The following is a 13,683-nucleotide window of genomic DNA, read 5'->3' as shown; positions in this document are numbered from 1 at the left end:
CTCACTTCCCATCGTTTGGTCAGGGGCTGTTGGTTAGGGAATTCACTAAGCTGTAATCTCCATCAGGGAAGGCACAGGGTCTATTTGGACTCATCCCTGATTCCCCTGTGCCTAGCCCTGGGGAATATGGTGAGCGCTCAGTGAATACTGTTTGAAACCTTGTGATTTACAGAGATGAGCTTATGTTCTTAGTTCATATATAAATGTCTGTATTTGTGTGTGTGTGTGTGTGTGTGTGTGTGTGTGGTTATTTCTAACACCTGTCACTTCCACATTATAATCTTCACATTAGAATTGAAGCTTAGAAAACACCTTTCCTCAGCACCCCTGAAGGGGGCACCCCAAAGGGGCCCTGCGTAACTTGGCACAGGGGGCCTGGTGTGGACACCCCACCCAACAAGGCCTTCTGCAGAGCCCCTTCCTCTCACACTCCCTCCTGGATTCCTGGTTTGTAGCCACATTTTGGTGCACCTGGTAGGGTCTCTTGCTCCCCTGGGGGCGCACCAGAATGGTAAATAGGTGGTGGTTTTGTCTCATTAGCCACCACTTACCAGTAGGACTGAGACCAGCCACCCTGGCTTTGCAGAGCGGGTGTGATAGGAAAGGATGATGAAGCTCCTGCTTGGGGATGGCCCTCAGGGTGCCCTGGGGACAGGGCTTGGACTGCCAGCCTAGGACCTCAGCTGTGGATTAGAGAGCAGTAGCTCTGAGCTGCCGAGAAATGTTTCATGTGCCCCATCCCCTCCTTGTTAGAGATACATATCTGGGGCTCTTCACATGGGGTGCAAAGCCAGGAGGTTCTTTCTCCACCTTGAAAACACACAACTGGGCTCCCCTGAAGATGCTGTTTTGAGTCACCCTCTTATATCCCCACCAAAAGGGTAGAGTAATTGCTGATGAGGGAACCATCTACCTCCCCCTAGCCTGCCCTTGCTCTGAATGGCTGGAGCGGGAACACATACATCTAATGAGTTACAGGAGCTTTAAATCACCAACTAAAACCACACGCTTGATTTCCCCTTTGGAGGGGTGTTCAGCCAGACACCGGCATTTTCCTCCCCAGCCACACAGTTTTTAAATATTGCATTTCAAGTAGGAACCGGCCAGCGATTAGAGGACCTCTCCCATTTTAGGAGAGGAACCCCTCTTCAGTCCTGGCCTTCGGTTCATCCACTTTCTGCTTTCCTTTTGAAGGAGTCGGGTTGATTCAGTACTTTGGGGACTTGGTGACATTAATTTATCTGTTTTATGTAACATAAAGTCGTTATTAACAGCATCCTAGATCATAAAAAAGGTATAACAAGAGACAAAGAGGGTTTTTTTTTCCCCCTTGAAGATAATAGCAGTCTTGCTGAAGAAGAGAGGGGTCGCGGAGCAGCTCTCCAATTGGTGGCTTAGACCCTGCATTGACATTTCTGCAGTTTCATCAGAAATTCTAAATAATCCATGTGAAAACGGGCGGTTATTTACTGAAGATATACGCACTGCATGTGCCCGTAATGCACTGAAGACATAATCTTGGCTCTCAGAGCTGCCTTTTGTGTAGGGCAGCAGCTGCTGCTGCAAGAGCCTCAAACGAAGCAGTCCAAGACATCTGGGGGAAACTGAGTTTGGAGGCGACAAATATGAGGGCTTGATAACACGAACGGTAAAGAAATCCATTTCTGCTGTGGACAGCGGGAGGAGTCACTAAGCAGGCACATCTGGACCACATCACAGAGCCTAGACCCAGGGCCTTTTTGTTTTTTCCAAGCTGGTTCTCATTTTCTGTAGGTGAAGAAAAGCATCTTCAGCTCTCAGTGCAGAGCCAGATCCTGTGCAATCTCGTCCCTTCCGTTTTGTCAGTGCCCATCAGCAAGGAGGTCTCAACACCTGGCCTTCCTTTTCCTTCTTATGCTAATAGGACGGGATCAAGAAACAACCACATGGAGGGATGGAGAGTCCAGCGTCTGTCTGGGACTGGGATTCTGCAATCCCCTGGCTGGGTTTTTATTTGGGAAATAATTCTGGCTGCTTTCAAAGGTCCCCTTTCCATCTCCTTCCCACCTCTCCACCCCAGCCTGCAAAGTCCCCTTCTCTCCCTCCCTCCCTCCATGGGGTGACAGGCAGGAGAGGCTGATAAAGAGTCAGACCCCCACCCTCCTCCTTGGCTCCCCGCTGAGATTGAATGGCTAAGAGCAAATGTGCAGGGTCAGAACATTAATGGGGGCACAGGCAGTCCATCTCCGCCGGCCCAGATGCTGGGGATGCTCTCCATCCTGTGAGAGGGAGGAACGGAGAGGAGACAGCAAGGTGGCTGGGAGGAGGGCTCCTCCTGAATGGGGATGTCTGTTTTCCTGGGTTTTCATGAGCCTGCTGCCGGCTCACACCCACACAGCCACACACCAACCCACACATCCACACAATGACCCACACACCAACATATCAGCACACACAGCTGCTTACCAACCGACACAGCCGCACACCAGCCCACACAGCCACACACTGACCCACACACCCCACAGCCACACAGCCACACAGCCACACACTGACCCACACAGCCACACAGTCACACATCAGCCCACACAGCCGCTCACCAACCCACACATCCACACAATGACCCACACACCCACACATCAGCCCACACAGCCACTCACCAACCCACACAGCTGCACACCGACCCACACAGCCACACACTGACCCACACAGCGACACACTGACCCACACAGCCGCACAGCCACACATCAACCCACGTGCCCACACACCCACACATCAGCCCACACAGCCACATACCGACCCACACAGCCACACACCAACCCACATAGCCACACATGAACCCACACGCCCACACACCCACACATCAGCCCACACAGCTACACACCAGCCCACATAGCCCTCACCAACCCATGTAGCCCTCACCAACCCACACAGCCACACACTGACCCACACAGCCACACACCAACCACACACCCACACGGCCACACACCAACCCACACAGCCACACACCCACACAGCCATACAGCCACACAACCACACACTGACCCACGCAGCCACACACCGACCCACACACCCCACACAGCCACACAGCCACACACCAACCCACACAGCCACACATCAACCCACACACCCACACATCAGCCCACACGGCCACACACCAACCCACATAGCCCTCACCAACCCATGTAGCCCTCACCGACCCACACAGCCACACACTGACCCACACAGCCACAAACCAACCCACACAACCACACACCAACCCACACAGCCACATATCCACACAGCCACACACCAACCCACATAGCCCTCACCAACCCACACAGCCACACACCAACCCACATAGCCCTCACCAACCCACACAGCCACACACCAACCCACACAGCCACACAGCCACACACCGACCCACACACCTACACACCAACCCACATAGCCCTCACCAAACCACACAGCCACACACCAACCCATGTAGCTCTCACCAACCCACACAGCCACACACCAACCCACACAGCCACACACCAACCCACACAGCCACACACCGACCCACACACCCCACAGCCACACACCGACCTACACACCCCACAGCCACATACCAACCCACACAGCCACACAGCCACACACCCACACACAAACCCATACAGCCACACACCAACCCACACAGCCACACACTGACCCACACAGCCTTACCAAGGAAACCAGGGTCTGGAACACTCTTCCTATTCACCAACTGCACAATTTGATTTCAGATCAAGTCTTGTACTTAAGGTCACAGCTTGGGGTATTTGAAGAACATACTTGATGGGGGTTCATAGAGCCATTTCCCTAATTTGGAGCCGCCCAATCTATAGGGTTCTGAATTGTTGCTTTTCCCAAGGTTACTTCGCTTGATGATTTTTGTGCATCTTTGAAAATCAGATTTATTCCTAACAGAGCTTTCCTCTGGGGCTGTTGTTCCATTACTGTTTTTATTATTTATCTGTATGGGTGTGACTGCAGGAGGAGGGGGAGAGGGGCATGTGTATGAGAGAGAGAGAGACAGAGAGAGGGAGAGGGAGGGAGAGACCATGGGAGCTGCGGAGGGAAGAATTGGTTGGCCCCATCTAAAGCATTTGTATGAAGTCCCTTCCAGAAATGTGTTTACATGGCAGACTGTCTCAGATCCAGCGAGGCAGAGGCTGCTTTTCTGCGCATATTATGAATTCCAAAATGTATAATAAATACGAGTTTTACAAAAGCAATATGTGTTTTAAAATATAATATATGCAAACAATCTTATAAATCACCAGACTTGACACTAGTCAGCCAGAGAGGCTTCTGGGGAAATGGTGTTGTGCGGGTGCGTGTGTTTTAATAATGTAAAATATGTGTAATATGTTTGAAAACAACAGCCAAAACCCCTTCTACCTGCCAACTTTACAATACTTATTTCCCCAGAGCCGGCTGTATCCTAGACTCTCAGAGAAATAACAGGGGGCTTAAATAAAAAGTGTAAATATGAGTAAGATGTGAAAGCTCCACCCATCTCGGATATATTTCCCTGATGGACATGACCAGCCAAGACTTCATATGTCAAAAAATATGCATTTCATGGTCTTCACGCAGAGGTTTCCGTAATATTAGTACATGAGGCAGAGCCACAGATGGCAAGAGAGGAGAGTTTCGTCAGATCCCCCGTCCCGACGCACCCCACAGAGCCTCATGCTGTCATGGTGTGTTAAGGGCTAAATGTCAACCCAGAGTATGAATTTTGTGCCCTTTGTCAGCTGACGACACCCTTTGGATATTTTTTCATGCCCACTTTTAGTATTTAATGGTTTAATGGCGCTCTCCTGGTGTTAGGTAGTAATGGTCACAATGGGATTTCTGACTCACACAATTACCCTCTACCAGATCCCTTAATCTCTTCAAGTGGTTATGTGGACCTCATCGCCTTGTGGGTACTGCCTCACAGAGCATTGATATCCTAATCCTAATCCAAGGTTGTCTACCATTCCTCCCACCCTACCAAAACTAGCAAAGAGAACCACCATTTCTCAAGTGTTGCAACCAAGTTTTCAACACAGGAATGAGACCAGCTCCCAAAGGAGGTAAAACATATTTATGAAGAAGAACTCTTTTACCAAGTGCATACTGCTAGCCTGGGCAACAAAGGGAGACCCCATCTCTACAAAAAAGAAAAATTTTAAAAAGCATTAGCCAGACGTGCTGGTGCACGCCTGTAGACTCAGCTACTTGGGAGGCTGAGACAGGAGGATCCCTTGAGCACAGGAGTTTAAGGTTATAGTGAGCTGATCCCACCGGCGCTCTCCAGCCTGAGCAACAGAGAGAGACCCTGTCTTAAAAACAAAACAAAAACAAAGCACCCTGGCAGGAAAAAAAAAAAAAAAAAAAGAATATATGCCTATTTAGGCGAAAGGATACTCATTCAAGTGTTGATCATAGTATTGAAAAAATAGAAGCAAAGTAAATTCTCAAGAAGGAGAGATTCTTTAAATAAGTTATGGTACATCTGTGCAGTGGAATACTATGCAACCTTTACAAAAAAAAAACAAAAGAGACTTATAAAAGTTTTCATGATACATTTGTAAGTGCAAAAAGCAGTTTATAAAGCAGGCCAATTTGAGAGTATTTCACACTCTGTGACATATGTTACTGCTATCATGTATTACTTATTGATGGCTGCAAAGTGCTACATATTCAGTATGAGTCTATTTTAATGTTAATGTTTTAGTATATAATAATAATACATTTCACATACATTCGTATTTTATATAGATTTATATTTTGAAGAATGTATCTAGAAATGTTAACATTAGTCATCTTGGGATAGTGGATTCAGGATCATATTTATTTTCTTTNGTTTTTTTTTTTTTTTTTGAGACAGAGTCTCACTCTGTTGCCCAGGCTGGAGTGCAGTGGCATGATCTCAGTTCACTGCAACCTCTGCCCTCCGAGTTCAAGCAATTCTCGTGCCTCAGCCTCCCAAGTAACTGGGATTACAGGCGCCTGCCACCATGCCCAGCTAATTTTTGTATTTTTGGTAGAGACGGGGTTTTACCATCTTGTCCATGCTGGTCTTGAACTCCTGACCTCGTGATCCACCTGCCTTGCCCCCACAAAGTGCTGGGATTACAGGCATGAGCCACCGCGCCCAGCCAGGATCATATTTATTTTCTTCTCTTTGCCTATCCGCATTTGTTTCTGCAGTGAATAAAAACTGTTTTTCAAAATAAGAGGGCTTTTTTGAGACAGGGTCTCACTCTGTTTCCCAGGCTGGAGTGCAGTGGCACGATCATATCTCATTGCAGATTTAAACTCCTGGGCTCAAGTGAGCCTCCCATCTCTGCCCCTGGAGTAGCTGGGATGACAGCCATGTGCCATCATGCCTGGCTAATTTTCTTCTTTCACTTTTAGTAGAGATAAGGTCTCACTATGTCGCCCAGGCGGGTAATAAGAATTTTAAAATGTATTTTAAAGTATTTTGTGGCCTAGGAAAATAAGCTGACACTTAAATGTTTAAGTGTACCTACCATGTTCATAAAAGGAGCAGGCAGTAGAAGCAGTACTAAGTCAGCAGGTGTCATTACAACGTGCCTGTGACCTCTTACTCCATTAGGGAACTGTCATTGGTGGATCCCCATGTTTTGTTATTATCTGGGTCCCCCGTTAGTTGATAGTCATCCCAGTAGCAGGCCTGGAGAATTGCAGGATGAAGCCAGTATCAGATTCCAACCTTCACGTTCTTACATACAAAAAACCAGAAATGGGTCATGGCCAGGAGAGGTCAAAATGACCCTTTCCCCTTGGTCTTGAAATAATTCTAAGTGAAGGAAAGGGCTCAACACATGTCCTTGGGGATGGTCATCATCCTCTTTTCTCTTCACTGGCCTGCCCAGGACGTTATACCTCATTGTCATACCATCAGTAAGCGAAACGACCTCAGAAAGCAATCCCAAAACTAGGATGAGAATAACATTGGTAAATGTAAATAGTTGCCTGAAAGCACGTGTCAGCAAAGTTTTCTTGGAACACAGCAATGCTCGTTAGTTTACCTGTTGTCTGTGGCTGCTTTTGCAAGGCAGTGGCAATGGAGAGGTTGAGAGTTGAGCAGTTAGCCAGGAGTTCACAAACCCAAAAGACTGGCCATCATGATGCTTTCCTGTAGATTTATTTATTTGTTGTTTGACTTCTCTGTCTGAGATGTAATGTCCATGAGGGCAGGAATGTGGTTTCCCTAACAGGCCTTTCCCTAATTTTAAGAATAGTGGAGAATCGCCATGGCCAGCTATCCGTACCGGCAGGGCTGCCCAGGAGCTGCAGGACAAGCACCAGGAGCCCCTCCGGGTAGCTACTACCCTGGACCCCCCAATACTGGAGGGCAGTATGGCAGTGGGCTGCCCCCTGGTGGTTATGGGGGTCCTGCCCCTGGCGGGCCTTATGGACCACCAGCTGGTGGAGGGCCTTATGGACACCCCAATCCTGGGATGTTCCCCTCTGGAACTCCAGGAGGACCATATGGCGGTACAGCTCCAGGGGGCCCCTATGGTCAGCCACCTCCAAGTTCCTATGGTGCCCAGCAGCCTGGGCCTTACGGACAGGACATGTTTGACAAGACCAAGTCAGGCCGCATCGATGTCTACGGCTTCTCAGCCCTGTGGAAATTCATCCAGCAGTGGAAGAACCTCTTCCAGCAGTATGACCGGGACCGCTTGGGCTCCATTAGCTACACAGAGCTGCAGCAAGCTCTGTCCCAAATGGGCTACAACCTGAGCCCCCAGTTCACCCAGCTTCTGGTCTCCCGCTACTGCCCACGCTCTGCCAATCCTGCCATGCAGCTGGACCGCTTCATCCAGGTGTGCACCCAGCTGCAGGTACTGACAGAGGCCTTCCGGGAGAAGGACACAGCTGTACAAGGCAACATTCGGCTCAGCTTCGAGGACTTCGTCACCATGACAGCTTCTCGGATGCTATGACCCAACCCATCTGTGGAGAGTGGAGTGCACCAGGGACCTTTCCTGGCTTCTTAGAGTGAGAGAAGTATGTGGACATCTCTTCTTTTCCTGTCCCTTTAGAAGAACATTCTCCCTTGCTTGATGCAACACTGTTCCAAAAGAGGGTTGAGAGTCCTGCATCATAGCCACCAAATAGTGAGGACCGGGGCTGAGGCCACACAGGTAGGGGCCTCATGGAGGAGAGGATGGAAGTTGAATGTCCTGATGGCCATGAGCAGTTGAGTGGCACAGCCTGGCACCAGGAGCAGGTTCTTGTAATGGAGTTAGTGTCCAGTCAGCTGAGCTCCACCCTGATGCCAGTGGTGAGTGTTCATTGGCCCATTACCGTTACTACCTGTGTTCCCTCACCAGGCCATCCTGTCACACGAGCCCATTTTCTCCAAAGTGGAATGTGACCAAACATGAGAGATCTGCCCATGGGACCAGTGGCTTGGATTCCGCCACACCCATAAATCCTTGTGTGTTAACTTCTAACTGCCTGGGGCTGGCCCTGCTCAGACAAATCTGCTCCCTGGGCATCTTTGGCCAGGCTCTGCCTCCGCAGCTGGGACCCCTCACTTGCCTGCCATGCTCTGCTCGGCTTCAGTCTCCAGGGGACAGTGGGCACCTCTCCCTGCCAATACTTTTTTTAATTTGCGTTTTTTTTTTCATTTGGGGCCAAAAGTCCAGTGAAATTGTAAGCTTCAATAAAAGGATGAAACTCTGGAAAAAAAAAAAAAAAAAAGAATAGTGCCTGGCACAAAGTAGTTGCTCAGTAACCTGAACACAAAAATGACAGATGAAGGACTTAATCTGGAAGAAAACATAAGCCAAGAAAAGGAAGACAATTTCATGCAACTGCACATGTTGTTAAAGAATGAAATAACATATATAGTTTAAAGGAAATAAAAAATTATAAACAATGAAACAAGAATAAAAGAAAGACCGCAGAGTTAAGGAAGAAACTGAGGGCTAAGACAACACTACCATAGAACTGATAGATAAATTAGAATAGCAAAGACAAATACAATTAGCTACATTAAAATTCTGATATAAAGAAAAGGCTTAATTTAATCGCAGTGAGTGTAGAGAACACAAGGCAAACCAGTAAGAGACAATGTAATCAATATGGAAGACAGTCAAAAAGTGATCAATACAAAGACAATTGATGTTCCTGAAGTAGAGAACTCACCAATGAAAAATCCTTCAAAGATAGAATAGCCAGAAGACTTCCCTAAAATAAAGAGATAACAGCATTACAGACAAAAAGGCAAGTTAATAATAGACTTGTAGAGAAATACTAACCTTAAGTTATATGCTGGTTAAAATTTTTAACCTTGAAAACAAAGAAAAATTGTGTAGATTTCTAGGCAGAAAATGCAAGTCACCAGCAAAGGATCACCATCCTTCCGGGATGAAGATCAAATAACCTCTTGGCTTTGCCAAACCATTGCTTACTGATGAATAAGGGGGTAAAGGTTCCTCAGGACTGAAATAAGAAATGCACCTGTGGAATGGGGGAAAAACACAAAGGTAAAAGTTTGTTAACTTTGCGAACAATTTCTGGAAAAACAAAAGATGCACACAAACACGCACACATAATTTGTGGACTTCAGTTTTCTTTAGAATTGCAATTAGTGTTTTTCACGTTGTGTGTCATTTTGGCATTTTGGATTCCTTTGAGGTAGCTTTGTGCTGTGAGTCTTAATGAATTCTCATTTAGTTGTCCCTAAACTTAACTTCTCCATGTCTGGCCCCAAAACAGGCCAAGTAATCAGGTATGCTGCCTCTGCAACCCCTGATGATATTCATATTCTCTGATTAGTGTGTTCCACAAGCCTTTTGTTTGTTTGTTTGTTTGCTTTTCTTAAACCACTTAATTGAGATGTGATTGGCATATAAAAAGCTATACATATTTAATATATAACCTTGTGATCAGTTTGGGGATAAATAAACATCCATGAAACCCTCACCATCATCAAAGTTATAAACATATCTGTCACCTCTCAAAGTTTCTTCCCATGCCTTTTATTATGACTGCTGTTGTTTGTTTTGTTGAGATGACTTAACACAAGATGTACCCTCTTAGCAATTTTAAGTACACAATACAGTACTGTTAGCTGTAGGCACTAGGCACAGTATTGTTAGCTATAGCCTTAGCTATAGGCACTAGACTGAAACTCTGTACCCTGTAACCATCACTTCCCAGTCTTCCCCTTCCCCCAGCCTCTGCAACCACCATGCTACTCTCTGCTTCTATGAGTTTCACTCTTTTAGGTTTCACATATAAGTAATATCATACAATATTTGTCTATCTGTGTCTGGCTTATTTCTCTTAACATAGCGTCCTCTGGATTCATCCATGTTGTCACAGATGGCAGGGTTTCCCTCTTTTTTATGGCTGAATAATATTCCATTGTGTATATACACCACAATTTCTTCATCCATTCATCTGTCCACTGACATTTAGATTGTTTTCATATCTTGTCTATTGAGAGTGCTGCAATGAACATGAGAGTACAAATATCTTTCCACCATACTGATTTCAATTCCTATGGATAGATACCCAGTAGTGGGATTGCTGGACCACATGGCAGTTGTATGTTTAATTTTTGGAGAAATCTCTATACTATTTTCTTTCTTTCCTTCTTTCCTTCTTTCCTTCTTTCCTTCTTTCCTTCTTCCTTCCTTCCTTCCTTCCTTCCTTCCTTCCTTCCTTCCTTCCTTCCTTCTCTTTCCCTTCCTTCCTTCCTTCCTTCCTTCCTTCCTTCCTTCCTTCCTTCCTTTCTCTTTCTCTCTCTTTCTCTCTTTCTTTGATGGAGTTTCCCTCTTGTTGCCCAGGCTGGAGTGCAATGGCACAATCTTGGTTCACCACAACCTCTGCCTCCCAGGTTGAAGAGATTCTCCTGCCCCAGCTTCCCATGTACCTGGGATTACAAGCATGCTCCACAACGCCCGGCTCATTTTTTGTGTTTTTAGTAGAGATGGGATTTCTACATGTTGGTCAAGCTGGTCTTGAACTCCCGACCTCAGGTGATCTGCCTGCCTCGGCCTCCCACAGTTCTGGGATACAGGTGTGAACCACCGTGCCCGGCCACCTCTACACTGTTTTCTATAATGGCTGTACCAATTGACAGTCCCTTCAGTAATATACAAGGTTTTCCTTTTTCCACATCATCACCAACACTTAAAAAAAAAAAAAATGATTCATCCTAACTAGCATGAAGTGATACCTCATTGTGCTTTTGATTTGCATTTCCCTGATGATTAGTGATGGTAAACGCCTTTTCCTGTGTCTGTTGGTCATTTGTATGTCTTCTTTGGAGAAATGTCTATTTAGGTCCTTTGCCCATTTTTTAATCAGGTCATTTGTGCAGCTTTTTGCTATTCAGCTATATGAGTTTTTAATGTATTTTGGATATTAAACTCTTACCAGATATATGGTTTGCAAATATTTTCTCCCATTCTATAGGTTACCTTTTCATTTTATTGATTGTTTACTGTGCAAAAGCATTTTAGTTTGATAGAGTCCCACTTGTTTATTTTTGCTTTTTTTGTCTGTATTTTTGGTGTTATATCCAATATCCCTATGTTCCCCTATGTTCTCTTCTAAGAGTTTTATGGTGTCAGGTCATTTAAGTCTTTAATCCATTTTGAGTTGATTTTTTAGTACGGTGTACAATGAGAGTCCAGTTTCATTCTTTTGCATGTGTATGTCCAGTTCCCCCAACATCATTTATTGAAGAGACTGTCATTTTCCTATTGTGTATTCTTGGAACCCTTGTTAAAATTTAGTTGACCATCTATACATGGGTTTATTTCTGGGCTCTCTATTCTGTTCCATTAGTCTATGTATCTGTTTTTTACAAATCTTACCGTCATGCATAGTTGTTATCACAGACTACAAGAGCATCTTAGGTACTTTTTAATTTGTTGCAGTGTCTTATTTATGGAGCTAGTGATTGCTTCATTTGCTCAGTTGCAGGACTCTGCTCTGAGAGAAACAAGGTTAATATTCCGTGCAACCTCCTTCAAGTTGCAGCTGTATGTCTTTATGTCTTCAGCCTGTTCTGCCTGAGAGATGAGTTCTAGTGCCTGCCAAGCTTCTAAGTACAAAGAATAATACCATTGTTGAAAAGATCCAAAACCACGTGAATGAAAAGACCTGATTGCCTTTACAATGCCGTATAAGACATGAGAAATGTACAGACAAAAGAATCACTCATTACCAACACCTTAGAGAGTCTGCTAGCACTTTCCATTGGGTTCCTCATTACTTTTATCTTGAAATTATTTTCTCAATATAAAAGATGCAATGTTCCACTGAATATGAGCTCATTCTTTTTTCTTTATAACCATAAAATAGTATGTCACTTTCAGATCCCTAATATATCATAAAATGTAAATATATTGTATACTTCTGACCCCTAGTAGGATAAAATACCCAATAATTTATGGGTATTTTATTTATGACAGATATATTAATCTTTGGGATGTTTGATAACAAAAACCTGATTACTATCTGGGACTCAGTTTTCTGAAAACTCCTTGGAGGGAAAAAACCAATACCTTTAATAGGTTCCTTGGGTCAAAACTTCTGTCCTAGCTTAAAATTTGTGCAAAATGAATTAACTCTAAGGTGAGAAAAAAAAAAATCCCTAAGATGATTAGCATTGTAATTTGTAAAGATTACAAAAATAATGCATAGACAGGAAGTTTAAGACTGTAAAGGAAGATATATTACATTTAACTGAGAAGTATGGGGATGCCCCCTACTTAGTAATAGAAAAAACAGAAGACAGGTGAAAATTTTTTGAAGCTGTCCTGCTAAGAGGTGAAGCCAAGTGGACTTCCTAGGTCGAGTGGGGACCTGGAGAACTTTTCTGTCTTACAAGAGGATTGTAAAATGCACAAATTAGCGCTCTGTAGCTACAAGGGGATTATAAAATGCACCAATCAGCACTCTGTAGCTAGCAAGAGGATTGTAAAATGCAGCAATCAGCACTCTGTGAAACGCACCAATCAGTGCTCTGTAAAATGCACCAATCAACACTCTGTAAAAAGCACCAATCAGCAGGATCCTAAAAGTAGCTAATCGCAGAGAGGACTGAAAAAAGGGCACTCTGATAGGAAAAAAATGGAACATGGGAGGGGACAAATAAGGGAATAAAAGCTGGACACCTCAATCAGCACCAGCAACTGGCTCGGGTCCCCTTCCACAGTGTGGGAGCTCTATTCTTTTGCTCTTCACAATAAACCTTGCTACTGCTCACTCTTTGGGTCCATGCCATCTTTAAGAGCTGTTAACACTCACCTTGAAGGTCCGTGGCCTCACTCTTGAAGTTGGCGAGACCACGAACCCACTGAAAGGAACCAACTCTGGACACACTGCAAGCAAGCAACTGCAGCTCACTTTCTCCGTCATTACACTTTACCAAAAACATGCATGCTGGGATTAACTCACACTTTTGACTGTCTGAGACTATAGTGATAAAGTTGATTAACAAGAGATTTTCTACAACAGCAGTAACAAAATCTTTATTTTAACTTAGAATATCAAGATTCTTATTTTTGTAATTATTTAGTTTGAGAAACTTGGGTTTAAATGATCATTTACCAAATTAATGGAAAAGAAAAAAGTATCCAAAAATGTTCCCTTTTGGACACAAAAATGTAAATAGACTGGTAGGGTTTAGATCTGTGTCCTCACCGAATTTCA

At 44.8% G+C, this 13,683-nt stretch overlaps 1 pseudogene across 1 annotated transcript; it reads left to right on the top strand.

The window, feature by feature from the left end:
• The first annotated feature begins 7,242 nt into the window (after nucleotides 1-7,242).
• LOC108514553 (peflin pseudogene) lies at nucleotides 7,243-8,709 on the top strand (annotated as a pseudogene). Its single transcript, XR_001881243.1, has one exon. The product of XR_001881243.1 is annotated as a peflin pseudogene (transcript).
• Nucleotides 8,710-13,683: the final 4,974 nt, after the last annotated feature.

This window comes from Rhinopithecus bieti, unplaced genomic scaffold (genome assembly GCF_001698545.2).
Source record: "Rhinopithecus bieti isolate Rb0 unplaced genomic scaffold, ASM169854v2 scaffold_32081, whole genome shotgun sequence".
NCBI classification, from domain to species: Eukaryota; Metazoa; Chordata; class Mammalia; order Primates; family Cercopithecidae; genus Rhinopithecus; species Rhinopithecus bieti.
This window is presented reverse-complemented; position numbering and strand designations above follow the sequence as displayed.